Consider the following 13,279-nt stretch of genomic DNA (forward strand, 5'->3'; position numbering starts at 1 on the left):
TTGCTGACTAAAAAAAATAAGTGTTGTGTTGCTTTCCGTAGATTTACAGAAAGGTTCATTTTCGAGGAGACCGTTCTAATGGACAATTTTAAGGTTGAGAAATGAAATACAAGACTATAAATACTCACAAGTGAATTGTAAATCTGGATCAAGATTATTGATCCATGTCAGAAACTCAAGCAATCGTTCAGATGTACCAGTTGTGCTAATAAAATATGTCATCACTACAATAATGATACATAGAGAAGGCCTGTACAAATGGATTGTCATTGTTAAGAATAAAACTCTCTTCCAACAGAGCCATATGTTGAACGGCCAAATTAAGGGAAAATGTAATGCCCATCGGCATTCCCTTATGTTTTGAAAAAAGTAGTCCTCCCTTGTCCATCAGAATCGTCTCTTCGAGACTGAATATTTCCATAATTCTATTGAACGCAACACGACACTTAATTTTTCTAGCCAGCACCCACAGACTTTCAGTGGATGGGTCTTCCTGGGACCGCACGTTCATCCTGCTTGGTTTGCCTGGATGTTCGGTGCTCTGCTTCACTGGATGGGCCTTCCACGTCGGACCAGGTAAGTGCCTATTCACCTGCCTGGTACGCTCTTCTGCTGTAGCTGCTTCGGTTTGCTGCCGAGAGTTTCCCACACTCGTGGTTCCTTCCCAGAGGGCCTCTCTCTTCTGCTTGCGGTTTCTCCAAGGAGGGCTCCTCTGCTCCGTCTCGCAGTTCCTCCAGGGAGGCCTTCTCTCTCCTTCCTGGTTTCCTTCTTCAGTTTTGAATGGGTTCTGCACAATCAGGTTTTGGGAAACACTAGAGCATCCATTCAAGTTCTCATGAGTGCTCTTCATGCTTCTGCACTTCCTCAACCCAGTATGGATCTTGAGGTATTCCAGTGAGTTAATTGGTCTCTCCCTCATCTCAGTACTTAAGGGATACCTGTCCCTTGAGAAGTCCACACTATTCCTCATCCGAGTACTTCCTATATTGATTGTATGGCAAAAACATATAGGAAAAGCACGGAAAGTGTTTGTGGGATGGGGTAGTGTAAGGAAAGCATGGTATCAAACAGTGAATATAGACACAAGTGATCACAGTACAAAGGTGTTTACTGAACTTCAACTGGTTGGTTAAATGCCTGTATAATCCTAATTCTAAGGATGGGAGCAAGCTACAACCATCAAATAATAATAACACAGTCCTAGTGGAGTCTCTGTCAAAATAGAAGGGCCTATACTAATAAATCTATTGCCAATCCTTATTTCTAAATACAAAATGGGTGGGACAACAATGTAGGCAAAAGAAAAGTGTTCAAGAAATAACATGTCAGGATAGTTGAGCAGTTGGCTTTCCTTCCCCGTGGGATAAGGCGGCATGTTAGAGCTTCACACACACTCTGGCTTCTTGGCCACGAGGAAACAGTTCAAAGCAAAAGTATCAGCGCCTTCTGCCAAAGTCTCTCTCCCAATGACAGTCTCTTTTTGCAGAGGGCCTGACATAGCAAACAAACACCAAAGTTCCTTTCTTATCAGGATTTTCACATTCACAGGCTCACGATTGGTCTTCCTCATTCGGGCTCGGACCACTGATCCCCCTTGTTTGGGCTCAGATCCCTTTTACCTCAATGTTCATGATTGGTCTCCCTCGTTTGGTCTTGGACCATGGATCCCCCTCGTTCAGGCTTTTTATCAAAAACCGAAAGCTTTCGAATGTGATGTGCAATGGGTTTTGCTTAAACCGTTGCAGGACCACTTTGATTCACACCAATTCTTATTCTTTACTTTCGCTTCTGCAACTTCTGGGTTGAATATTTAATTATTTATTGGTCATTTATATAGCGCCTATACACTTAAACAAGCGTTTCAAAGTGCTTCAACGCAGGGAGGGTAAACAACTAGACCAGGATTAACATTCTTACTAAGCATTGGGAGATTCAAAATGGGAAAGTGCAATGCATTTAGAGGTACAACATAATACAGGAGGAATACAAAAAATTGTTACAACATATGACAGTAATATTGCACGTGCCTGACGTCTGTTACGAAATGCAAGAGCTAAACATGAACAAAGGACAGAGGGGATGGGGGTCTGTGGGGTAAGACGCACAAGACAAAAATAAGTGCAAGAGCCATATGGATGGAGAGGAGAGGGGTGAGGCTGGGAACGGGAGGCAAACACTACATAAACCAGGCACAGAAAAAAGGCTGCAGATATAAGAAATGCATACATTCGATTTTCAAGCTAGGCACGCTAAAGACACATGAATCAACAGTGGCAGACATGTAAGAAACACCTAAATTCGATTTTAAACTAGGCACACTAAAGACAAATGGATCATCACGGTGATGCAAGAAAAGTTGTGTTGGCTACTCACAGGAAGGACGGTAGGTGTGCCATGAATCGTGGCCAGATGAGAGAGGACACCAACAGCCCCAAGTCAAGATGATTTCAGAGGGATGTGCTGGGGTGGAGATGGAAGAAAAATAGGGGTGATCCCAACCAGACCAGCCAGACCTGGACAGGCACAAACAGGGGCCTTAGATTGTGGGCCTTGAAGGCGGCCCAGCATTTGCCTGCCGGCCCGCCTTATTGGTCATAAAGATAGCAGAAGGGACCAATCACAGGTGAGTAGACTCAGGCCTAGGCACACCAGCTTTGTTGGAAACTGTCGGCTATGATGTAGGAGGCCTGGTATAGGGAAAGCAGGTGGTGTTCTGAACACCAATCTGGCAATGCAGCAGGGCGCAGCAGTTGAGAACGCAGATGGAAATAATCTTTTCTTTCAGTGAAGTGCAGAGATATTCAGCACAAGAAAAGGAATTCAAACAGGCACCCAGTGCGCATCACAATCAGACCCCATTTTAGCCCGGAGGGCTTACCTTCACAGCAGAGGTGGCAGAGGGGGATCCATAGGCCTCCAGGCCATGAGGTGGGAGGGGGGCGCATCCAGCATCAGGGAAAATGGGGAGACCTTACAGAGACCTTGGATTGAGCACACTTGCAGTGCCAAACCCCCCTGTCGTGAATATTGTATCTTCTTTGCCACAGTTCAAACATCCATCAGCCGTTAGGTTTCCTTGCGTCTTTCATCACACGCGTTCAGCAATATTTATCCTTGCTCTTTATATACAATGTTGCTATATGCAATCTTGACTTCAACACAGACCGGTCTTGCACCGGTTTTCCCAACTCACCGGCTGTGTTGATCTTTCTTTGATCTTGGAGCCAAGGACAGTACCATGGTGGCTGCTGCTTGTCTCCTACATGATCAGCCATGCAAGAGGGCTGAACGTATCTCCAACACACAATATAGGATTCTTCCATCTTGTTTCTTGGCATTATGTTCTGAACTCCGAAGGTGTCAAGAAAGTAACAGCTTTCTGCAGGAAATGTCGAGGTTATCTCCCTCCTTTTACAACCTTCGTGGTTTGCCATCTTTCGTCCCTCGTTCAGCTGCCTTCTCGAAACTGCAGTTCCTTTGTGTGCTTTACCTCGCTCAGAGTGTGCTCTTGTGCTCCGCATTTTATCCATTTGGGGAAGTTTAATTGAGGGCAGGTGTGAATGGTTACCACTAATGGCCTGACCTTGCCCTAGTAGTGGGGCATGTCAGGTACAAGGCTCGGGAGTGAGTCTGTTTTCTCCCAGAGCGGGCTGTGCATGCGAAAGTATTAGTACAGGAAAATGCAGTGCAGGGTAGAACTTCCATATATCGTAGTGGTTAATATGGGGTAAAGGTGTTGCAGGGAAGAGAGGCATACCGTGTCTCGCCATCAGGTGTCCCACTCCCCAGAGACCACTCACCCAGGTGATCCTCCTGCACTGGTCCACCCCCATGGACTGGATCCAAAGGTGATGGCCATACCCTGGCCACCTGAGAGAGAGATACCTGGGCACTAGCGGGTGAGACACCTTCTGGTTTCTCACAGTAGGAAGGTGTGTTAAGATTAGGTGGGCTATGGGGATACCTTGTTCTGCACAGGTCATCACTAATCCATTAGGGGCTTTCCTTCCCATGAGATCCACCTGCTGAGTACCGCTCCCAGGAGGGACTTTCGGGTAGCAGCCTCACCTCCCTGGGCTCTTGGGAAGAGGCTCCCCCTAGGGAAGAAGTGATGACATCTAGGGATTCATTACAATTGTTAATGATATGCTGCATCAACTCAGAATAATTTTGGATTTCATTAATTACTAAACGTGGTCCTGAATAGGTAACCCAATGGGTATCATCAAAACTGAAAATGCATTTTGTCTTACCTTTTGCTACCTTATGTTGTGGGTGTCCAAGTAAAACAAGTGATTACTTTCCTTGGCAAAATCATATAATTCACACCACCTTCAAAAATTAAGAAAGGAAAAACATTGTCTAATTAAGATACTTTAATAAATTTGAATAAGCTTCTTCAGCAACAAGGACTATTCTTACTTTTGAAACCATTTGTGAACCTCCAAGAAGAAACTAATTAAATATTGTTTGACAGTAATGATCTTCCATAGTATCATTTTGCGTAAAGACACCTCTATTGGAATGGATTCTGACTCCCAATATTTACAATACATTTAACAATTCCAATTTTCAGCCAAATACCAGAAGATTGTTCTTATTGCCATGATACATCAGACATGAAAATGTCCATACTCGACAAGGGGGGATTTCTTGGTGCGCCTGATAATCCCCTGTACCATGGATAATGTCACCTGTGACACTTTCGAAGATGAAATGATATTCTGAGTAACAAATTACTATCTCTTTAACAAGGAGACATAAATCCAGGTAGACACTGTTAACGGAGATCTTGCCACACACCTCATGTATACATCTGAGATTGTTACACCAGAGATTTTTTCCACGGTTCCTTCAGAGGGTTAAAGAAAAAATGGTCTGCCTGATGCCTGCAATGCCAATGAACAGAGAAAACAGCCAAGTAACAGATTTTGTGATTTCCAGAGCATCTGCTCTGTTTCCTATGGCTGTGGACATATATCTCTGAATGATATGACAATACCCCAGACCCAGATACAGCTCCAGTATTTGTTAGACAGTACCAGTTGCCTATTGCGCCCATGGAATCACCCACATAGATTATGAAAAAACTTGGATTTTGTGGATAATACATTAAACGTCCAAGTCACAACAATTTCAATAATCCAGTACTAGGGATATTAAAACCAAATCGACAATAGAGACTGTGTGTCAGTCACAGAGAATTGAATAAGAATGTCCATATATCAATCAAGCAGTTACACAGATCCAAGGGTCTACAATGCATTCATCGTTTGATTGGACAAATGGTTACTGGACGGTGTATGTGATTTAAGAATACAAATCTAACCTTTCCTTTACCTTTGGGGGGGGGCGGCAATACACATGGCCCCGTACGCCCTTTTGTTACATCAAGAGTGGGAATCAATTTAATAGCTACCTACATAAGGCAATGCTTGACCTCAGCAAAAGAGGAAATATGGCCAGTGTTGAGGATCTATTAACAAAAACCAAAATGGTTGAAGAACATCTTGTGGCGATCCGTTATGTTCTGACCCATTCATAGTAAGAAGGTGCTAAATTATCACTCCGTAAGGTTCAATGATTCAGAACCAAATTAATCTTTCTGGGACATGAAATCACAGGAGGAGGCTTTTACCCTCAGAAAAAGGAGGTGTAAGCCTTACTGAAATTAAACAGCCCCACACATCTATGTGAAATTAGCTTCCTAGGACTGACCAATGTATACTTGCAAGTTCATAGAGGATTACACAGAGATCACTCAGCCCTTAGTTCACTTATTACAGGCAAGAGTAAAGTGGGAGTCGGGTCAGCCGCAAACAGAGGAGGTAGAAAAATAAATAAAAAGAAGCCTGTCTCGAGCTCCTTTTGAGCTTATCCCATTAAGAACAAGAAGTTCTTCCTAGAAACATTGTTTTCCAATGCCTGCGTAACTGTGGTATTGTATCAAAAACATGACCTGATCAGTCAAATAATCTCCTATGCAAGTAAATCAGTCACAAGGAGAAGAAAAATGAAATTAATGTGAAAAAACCTTTCTAGCAACGCTCTGGGCATTGCAAAATTAAAGGATAGTTCCGGGACTTTTTTTTTATTGTCCCTACGGTTCGGCCATGTGTTTTTAAGCATAAATCGGTAGATCGTAGAAAACTTTCCTATGGACCTTACCCGACTTTTCGTCCATTAACGCACTCGAAATCAGCTGTCATTTTCTGATAATCCTATCATTTCCCCCCATCGCCCTGGCTCACCTGCTTTTGCGGCACTAAATCAAATCCCCCGCCCCTGAGCCTGACATCAGCAGACGCGTACCGCCCATTTCCCAACGCCAAAGCACGTTTCGTGTCAACAATCACTGCGCCTCAGCTAATGAAGTGTCGCCATGGAAATGGCAGGACGCCTCTTTCCTCAATAAGTATAAACACACCGTTTCACAACACACAGCAGCAGATTTTCGATTCCATTCCTCTCTCTGTGTTACTTTGAGTATTCTGTGACTCGTTTCTGTGTTCTGGTCAGCTACCTTCGCCGCTTCTAGGCCTTGTGAACACCTGTACCATCTCTGTAAATTATTTTACTTTCTTTACCACACAATGGCTACAATAATGCGGTATATGTACGAGCCCGAGTACACTGAGGAGGAACTACTGGAAAGGCAAGCACGCGAAAACGATGGGGATTCGGACGGCAGTTGGGAGGACCAGTCAACGGATGAAGAGCCTGGACCATGTCGCATGGACGGCGTCTCCACCTGGTGCACGTGCAATCGGTGCGAGCTAATGCCAACTGAGGAGGAGAACTGCTGCTGCCGTGAAAATTCCGGGTGCTTGGCCTACATTTCGGAAGGCGAGCCAAGTCCGCAATGCATCACCGAGCTGCCAGAGTTCAGGGAAGCCTGCCTCTCACGGACCGTGTTGAGGATGATGATGGTGCTTATGCACGAACTTCGCGGCACTGTTCGTCCGCGTAATCCGAGTAACGAGTAAGTATACTCTGGTTGTGATGTCAGTGATGCCACTACTATGTCATGGTCGTCTCCCACATATAAAATTACATCTACATATCATTCGAATGCATGTAAATTGGTTCCATATTGTGCATTTTCTAGATAGAATTTTTTTCAAAGCAGAATGACATTTTTTACCTGAATCGACAGTGATAAGAAAGTTTTGTCATTTTAATACAGTTTGCATCTTTCATTTTCACAGGTGGTACAGGCTGGTGGCCTATCGTTGCTTCACTTGGTGGCTTCACGGGAGGCTCGGACACCGCGTTCGGAGAGTAATACCTGCCTGTGCGGTACTTGCCATTAGACAACATTTCCCCAGCGACAGTGGACAATACCGCGGATTTTCCCTGGATGTGCTGCAACCGGAACTTTACAATGTGTAATGTTTATTATTTATGTTCAATTGAAATTAAGATCTAAAATAAAACCCAACATATATTTCAACAATGGTTGTTTTGATTTTTTAAATGAATCTAGTGTGTCTCCATTGAATAGTCTTCCTGTGCCTTGTCTTGTCACACCACATGTCTCCGGCCAGCATCCTCCCTCACGCTGGCCGCCCACCTTCAATCCACATAACCGTTGAACCCATATGCAGCAGACATACATATGTTATTTTGCCGGTTGGCATCAAGCCTCCCGGCCTTGCCTCCTCCCCCAAAAATACTTACCACACCACTTTGTTCAAGCGTTGGCAATAAAAGGAAGGCCGTTGGATTTTATTGATACAAAACATGGTTATAGGTAAATAATCAATATGGTTGATCATAATAAATCATCCTTTTGGGCACCGGGTACAGAGATGACCCCCTCTGGCCCGTGCCGCCTTGCCACCACAGGCCAGCCTGCTGCTGACTAACTGCCTAGGCATCCAGGGTCTCCAGGGTGAACTGCACCCATATATTCTCCTGGGAGGCTGAGGTATTTATAAACTCACCCCCCTGCCTTCCATGTACTAGATCCTTCAGCCTGCCTCTTACATGCAGTTAGATGGCCTCTCCTTGGTGAGGCCCTGCGGCAAACGAGTCTTGTCTGCACGACCAGCGCCCTAATCCACACCCTTTCCCCCGCCCTATCAAAGGCAGTTCGTACCGGGGTACTTGCGCTGTCAAGTGGAGCTGTCGGGGAGCGATAAAGGCCAAGAGGTGCCAAAGACCATGTACACTTCAAAGTGGTCTATAGAGCATGGGTTGTTGTTCCCATGTCTACCTCCAGACCCCGTGTCTCCTGCCAAGCATCCCCCCTCACGCTGGACGGCCCCCTGCAATCCACATAAGTGTGTCTCCATTCACGAGTCTTCCTGTGTCTTGTCTGCACGACCACCGCCCCAATCCACCCCCCGCCCTATCAAAGGCAGTTCGCACCGGGGTACTTGCGCTGCCAAGTGGAGCTGTCGGGGAGCGATAAAGGCCAAGAGGTGCCAAAGACCATGTACACTTCAAAGTGGTCTATAGAGCATGGGTTGTTGTTCCCATGTCTACCTCCAGACCCCGTGTCTCCTGCCAAGCATCCCCCCTCACGCTGGACGGCCCCCTGCAAACCGCATAATGCCACGACATATACACGTCATTCATTCACAAACACACCCCTGTTTCGAATTCTTTATAACCCACTTCATATTTCTAATGAGCACTTCTTTGCGCTTTGCTAGTCAACCCGTGAAGGTGCTGGTTATCTGCTCTTCGTCTCTGTGAACTTCCGTGACCACTTCGAAGAAACTCCTCAGTTTGCAACCTGTGAACTGCTCCCTGTTCTACGACAAGAAACTACTCTGATCCCTGCATCTAACTGTTTGTTCGTCAAGGTAAGGCCATGTACCATAATCATTTTGCGTCCAATTTCTTTTCGTTCAAGACAGTACATGCAAGGAACTAGTCACATGTTCTGAGTTTACATTGGTATTCATAGAGAATTGTTGATCTTTACTTTTCAGAACTTTCCACAATGCCTGCCTGTTCCATTGGCTGTTGCCCTTCGAAGACCCATAATAAATCTGAAGGTACTATAATGCATGTTTTCCCTATGACAATAGATCAGATAAGAGAATGGGTCCGATATTGCGGATATCCACCGTCTGAGCTTGAAAGTAGAGTCCTAGAAGTCTTTGCGGACAAGAGGGGTGATCGATACCGCATCTGCAGCAGGCACTTTACCTCTGACATGTACTCCACATCATTGCTAATAAAGAAGAACACACCGCGAGCGAGGCGAAAATTGCTCTCAACCGCTATTCCCACTCTATTCGTCCACATCCCTCCACTGGTGAGTCAAGTTTACGTATCTATCTCTCGGCCTTGCGGTAGTGTGTAGCATTAGCTAACAATAATTTCCCCATTTATGTATCCACTCAATATGAAGGCGGAAGATTCTCCATCCGTGTCGTTATTGCAGTCATCAGCCACTTCAAGCGCCTATCGGGTAATCTTACTTGGCTATTCTGCCACTGACTTGTTTTAGGCATGTAAATCAATAGTTTTAATTTATCGTGTAATTATTTTACCTAATGGTACACCCTTGTACTCGTCCTCTAGTCTTTCTTTTCAGTTATAATTATTGTTATCCAAAATAATGCAAGTACTGTCTTTCAGGGAGATGCTGAGGAGTCCAACGTATTGACGACTACCGTTGATGTCACTCAGATGCTCGAGGTACGTTTCCGGACAGTTCCATCGATGGAGATCATCAGATCTTGCATTCTTGTAGCGTGATTGTTACACACAATGTTTCTTTCGTTTTTAGCCATTGATATGTCCTTCTGTCGTCGCCCTCCTATGTGTCTTCTTTTTTCAATATTGTGTTCATTACTAATGAAAGTCCTATGTTTGAGGGAGTCGATGGAGCATTAGTCCAAGAAGAAGGGGGAGCATGCAGTTACGGGTCGGCGCAACAGCTTGCAGAAGTGTGCACCGCAGTTACATCGTCCCTTGATGTTCTTATGCATTTCGAGGTATGGATACTGACAGTTCGATCAAGCGAAATCATATGACGTGATTACATCCGCTATACTTCCTTCTTTATTAACGCAAGTACTATGTTTCAGGGAGATGACGGAGCTTCTTCTACAAGAACATCACCCCTAGTAGTTGATGCAGATCTCTGGGTGGTGACACTTCCAACGATCGAGCAAATCGAATCATATTTACATATCCATTATTTATTTTAGACAACTGATCATTTGTGCAGGTCTATTTAGATGAGCCGTTGACGCCTGCACAAAGTTTCTGTTCTTTTTATCAAAATCGAAAACCATACTAATGCAATTACTGTGTTTCAGGGAGTTACTGAAGCATCATCTTCAATAATATCATCAATGGAAGTCTATGAGGAGCACAGGGTATGGATCTTGACAGTTCCATCTAACTAGATCAACTATGCGTGAATAATTGTCGTTTGAATGTTCTACACAAAGCGTTCATTCGTGTTTTGCTATTGAGATGTACGTGGGTATTGGTCCCCAAGTACATTTTGTGTTTTCGATATTATTATACATACTAATGAAATGTCTATGTTTCAGGGAGTCGATGGAGCGTCAGTGCGTGATGGATGTGCTTATCATGAAAATATAGTCGTTGCAGCGCAAGAGGAAGTGTAGACATGCACACACGAGTCGGAGCAACAGTGTCCTGATGTTGAAGTTCGAGGCAAGAAAGTTTCAAAGAAAAGAAAGCAAAAGAAGGTTAGTGTCCTGGTCACTATATTATGTTGTTTTTCACTGTTAATAGTTCAATACTGTAAGTTGTGTTTAAACTGAACATCCCTTTTCCAATCTGTCCTCTAGTTGCGAGTGGGTGTACGAACTAGATCTACACAGACAGTGAAGCGAACGAGAGATGTTGCTTGTCAAACCTTTTGGCAGGGACTTGAGACTGGAGATGCATCGTGCCAATGGGAAGAATATGAAGTGATTGACAACCGAGCTATACCACATCCAGCCATTGATAGTGAATGTCCTCCTGGTAGTTCGGATGCAGTCGGAGATCAGTTCACAGAATCCACACCCGCAAAAACTAAGACCGCAAGAAAGTTGAAGAAATTGTCTTATTCACCCATCGCCGGAGAAGGAACAGATGTTGCAATGGAAGAGAATGAAGTGGACTACAATGAAACACCATCAATATCACTGAACATAGCGGAAGACGATATCAGAGATTCTAGCTTTCATGTGAGTGACATGTCCTCAACGTTACAGGCCGAACCAGCTGGGATGCAGAGTGAAAGTATAAGGAAAGAGGCCAAATTCATTGTATTCGATAGTTGTTTGATTGATATTATTATTCGGATGAAATGTGGGCATTCGGTTGGTGGGGAAGTATGTGGGGAGCCATTGATTAATGTGACTCGTGCAATTCGAGGCACTAACCTTAAAATACATGCCACCTGTACAAAATATCATCCTTTCTCATGGTCTGCACAACCCATGCTGGGGCAACTGCCAGCAGGCAATCTACTTTGTGCAGCGGCTGCACTTTTTAGTGGTTCAAGTTTTAAAAAGTTAGAGTCTTTCTTTCAGTTTGTGGGAATCCATTTCATTGCGAAAACTCAGTTCTACAAATACCAAACCGATTATCTATTTCCAGCCATTAGCGAAGCTTGGAGAATGGAAAAAATGTCTATTGATAGTACATTCGCGGGCAAACGGTTCAGGCTAGCCGGTGATGGACAGTGTGACAGCCCAGGATTTTCAGCCAAGTACTGCACCTACCACTTTCAGGACATGGAAAGTAAGAAAATTGTGAGTTCGGTGGTCGTGCAGGTGTCACAAAGTACATCCTCAGTGGCCATGGAGAAAGTTGGCTTTGTAGCATCATTGCAAGAACTACAATCGCGGGGAATGGTGATCGACCTGATAGCCACGGACAGACACGTTTCAATTGCCAAGACAATGAGAGAAGAGTACAAAAATATAAATCACCAATTTGACGTTTGGCATCTTGCAAAAACAATCAATAAAAAAATGTCGGCTGCAGGTAAAAAAAAAGAAATGCAAGGTATTTCACAGTGGTCCAAGTCAATCAGCAACCATCTTTGTTGGAGCTCAAAAACATGTGGAGGGTCGTTGGAAATTCTACTGGAAAAATGGCGGTCAGTAATGCTACACTGTACCAACGTTCACCGTTGGAACACAAACCAACATTTCCACAATTGTGAACATGGCCATTTGTCCACAGAGGAGGCACGGAAGAAGAAGTGGTTGATTCCTTCATCACCCACTCACAAAGCCATTGAAAAGATTGTATTTGATAAAACTATAACAAGAGATTTGAGGGGACTCACGGAATTCTGCCACACAGGAGATTTGGTGGTGTTCCACAATATGTGCCTAAAGTACAGGCCAAAACGATTGCATTTTGGCATGGAGGGCATGATAAATCGGACTCTTCTAGCGGTCTTGGCACATAACCATAATGTTGGCCGTCAACAAAGTAGGACGACCGGAACTTTAGGGACGCTTCGCTACAATAAGGCCTTCACTAAAAGAAGTAAACAATGGGTGATCAAACCAGTGTTTGAGGATATGCAATATGAGTTTATTGAGAGACTTATTGTTCACGTCCTAGATAGGCACATAAATGGAGTTGTGAACGAACCTGTGCAGGGGACAACTAAATTGCCACCCAACATTGCCTCTGTTCCATGTCCACCTAAAGAAGAGCTCATTGAGAAATACACATCACGGTTTAAATGATTGTAATTTGATTGTCTGTTCTCTCGAGTCTCCTCATGTCGCAGGCCCATTGAATATGTGTATCTATGTAATGTGTAAATAAAAGTGATTGCTCAGTGTACATGCAATGTGTCTATCCAACCTTGTTCATTTGCGCATTAAATTAAACCAAACAGTAATATAAATCATTTTTCAAAAAATATAGAATGTCTCCGTATTTATGGTTCTCTGGGGCTGCAAAGCACGCAGACAAAATGCAAAGATGGAGTGTAAATTTCAAGTCCTGTGAGATGGCCTTACACTGAATGTAGCTAACTAGGAATGTGTGCTCGTTCAAAGTGAAGGTCAGCTGCTTTGATTTTTTGCTCGGGTGCCGGAATGGCCCACGACTCAGTATAAGGTTCTATTGTTATTTGACCTTGACAGGCCGGGACCATCCCGAAAGACTTCTTTTTGGGGGTGTGGGGCAATAACGTAAGAAACGATAATGAATATAATTTCAGAAACGAAAGCCATTTCATGTTCGTTCATTAGAAGAAATAACGTCGGCATAGAAGGAGTGGTATTTCGGGGCTGCCCTACGCACAGACACAATGGAAAATGCA

General features: G+C 44.1%; 1 long non-coding RNA gene across 1 annotated transcript; it reads left to right on the forward strand.

Annotated features, from left to right (window-relative positions):
• Positions 1 to 9,056: 9,056 nt before the first annotated feature.
• On the forward strand, positions 9,057 to 10,148 carry LOC138504762 (uncharacterized). The gene is made up of 4 exons (XR_011279953.1): positions 9,057 to 9,271; positions 9,368 to 9,427; positions 9,598 to 9,657; positions 9,837 to 10,148. It is a non-coding gene; the product is annotated as an uncharacterized lncRNA (long non-coding RNA).
• The last annotated feature ends 3,131 nt before the right edge of the window (positions 10,149 to 13,279 follow it).

Source organism: Ambystoma mexicanum, chromosome 11 (genome assembly GCF_040938575.1).
Source record: "Ambystoma mexicanum isolate Mex_15411 chromosome 11, UKY_AmexF1_1, whole genome shotgun sequence".
NCBI classification, from domain to species: Eukaryota; Metazoa; Chordata; class Amphibia; order Caudata; family Ambystomatidae; genus Ambystoma; species Ambystoma mexicanum.